Genomic DNA, 2164 nt, shown 5'->3' with positions numbered 1-2164 from the left:
AAATGTGGGATTAGGCCTGGGGTAAGATTTGGCTTCACCACTATAGGGCTGTTGTCTAATGTCTTTTGGCCTGTTTCATCACTTGTAAAATGGGCACAACATGTACCTCCATGAAATGTTGAGTTGCATGGCATAACATACTTGAAACAGCTTTTTAAAAAGCGCAAGATTTCCCTTCGGTGGGCATGTAGAATAAGGGAAGCTACAAATTAGTTTCACCCCAACAACTTGAACTTTATTCCTCTCATGGTAATTTTGGGACCATGTCCTCAGGCCTCCTTTGCATATACCCTTCCATAGGCAAATGTAACAAAGACAACTAAAATTTAAGGCTGAAAAGTTATTAGCCATTACTAAACTTAACACATGCCTTGGAGAGCTTATATTGTCTCCATGGTGCAGGCCCTGACAAGGAACAGTCCTAAAGAATCTCAAGCACACAAAGTGTATTCTTAAATATGGTTTAATACTCTTCTCCATTTCTGTACATCACAACACCAAGATTTCGCTGCTTAGGATCTCTCTGTAGAGGCTATAGAGAATGCAAAGGCTACGGTTTTCACCCCTCTTATTTACGTGTTTGTATGTGTAAGTGTAATACATATCAGTATATATTGATACACACATCAATATATAATGCAATATATATCACCAAAGAGAACACATTGATTAAAGAAATACAAAAATTTGGCATCATTTCCAAACTTAAATAGTAAAAATAAAAACTACAAAAGGAGCTGCATACCCTAAATGTATCATGTGAAACAACAAGCATATTCAAAAATGTAAATTTACATCCAATTTCTCTGGTCTTGTCATATCACATTAGACCCATTTACAATGGCAAAACCCTAAGGTACTGCTGTGAAGAGAGCATGTTTGCTCGCTCTTGGGTGTTCTGCAAACAAACAGCAGAGCCCAAAGCAAAAGCCTGTTCCGGTGAAGCCTCCCACGTTGGTGAATACCAAAGAATGGACTCTTCTCACTGGGGGTTGAGACATCAGGTTATACATTAAAAGACAGTCATTTGGACCTCAGAGTATACAGTGTGAGAACCAGAAGCTTTACAATTAAGACATACTCCCTTCATTCAAGTGAAACAGGATTATTGGAACGATAGGCAGGTCTGCAACCTGGGAACAAGGAGCTGGTTCAGACCAATAAAGCTACGAGTGACTGAGTCAAGTCAGTGAAGAACAGCAGTCAGGCACTAAAGTGTTAAAAGTACCCAATTTGAAAACCAAATGTACCCCACTACTCTATCAGTGTGGGAACGATACCAATTGACTTTTAAAAACCTTTGGTCCTTCAAAGTCCATTTGGTATACTTTTTTCCATTGCTACCACTGGGCACATCCTATACACTTTATTCACTGTCACCACCTCGGGCACGCCATGACCTTGCATGTCAGCTGGGGTCAAACCCAACTTAGAACCCAGCTATGAAGCGTGAGCTTCAGGTTTCCAGGCCCACTTTTGGATCCAACAATAGTTAAGTCCTTGGTGCCAGAAGCTGTGTCCCATCCCTTCCCACCCCTGCCCTTCCCACCCCCCTCCCATAATTTCTCATATGAGAGGTGCTTGTAAGTCCCATATTTGAAACAGATGCTCCAACCCCACCAGGAGGTCAGGGGTTTATAATTACATGCACAGTCATACATGTCTTGTCAGTCGTTCCTGTGAAAAACCTTGCAGTTCACTTAAAAAAAAATCAAAACATTCACATAATCATGCCATCCAACACAAGGAAAACACAACCATCTCCCTTTTACCAAGGACAGACCCAAGCAAAATAAAATATTCTTTAAATTTCTTTGCTTCCACTTAAATTGCATGTTTTATTTCTCCCAATCCCAGCAATAGCACAGAAGCCCCATCATATCCATCCCAAACTGGTTTCTAGTAGGCTAAGATTATGGGAACCCTTATCAATGCAACTGATGCCAAGGGCTCCCAAACCCCGGGCACAAATGCGCCTGCAAAACAGATGAAAGGGAACAGTGCATTGGCCCAAATGCTTCCTGTGTCAGTTTGACTTTGCAATGCAATTTGCATCCTTGAAACTGACAGTCTGGAGGGGGAGGAGTAATGTGAGGGAGTGAAGTTGAAATTGCCTCCTATTAGCTCACCCTTTCAACATTAAACAGAGACCAAGAAAAAATGG

This window comes from Neofelis nebulosa, chromosome 1 (genome assembly GCF_028018385.1).
Source record: "Neofelis nebulosa isolate mNeoNeb1 chromosome 1, mNeoNeb1.pri, whole genome shotgun sequence".
Lineage (NCBI taxonomy): Eukaryota > Metazoa > Chordata > Mammalia > Carnivora > Felidae > Neofelis > Neofelis nebulosa.
Note: the sequence above shows the minus strand (reverse complement) of the source record.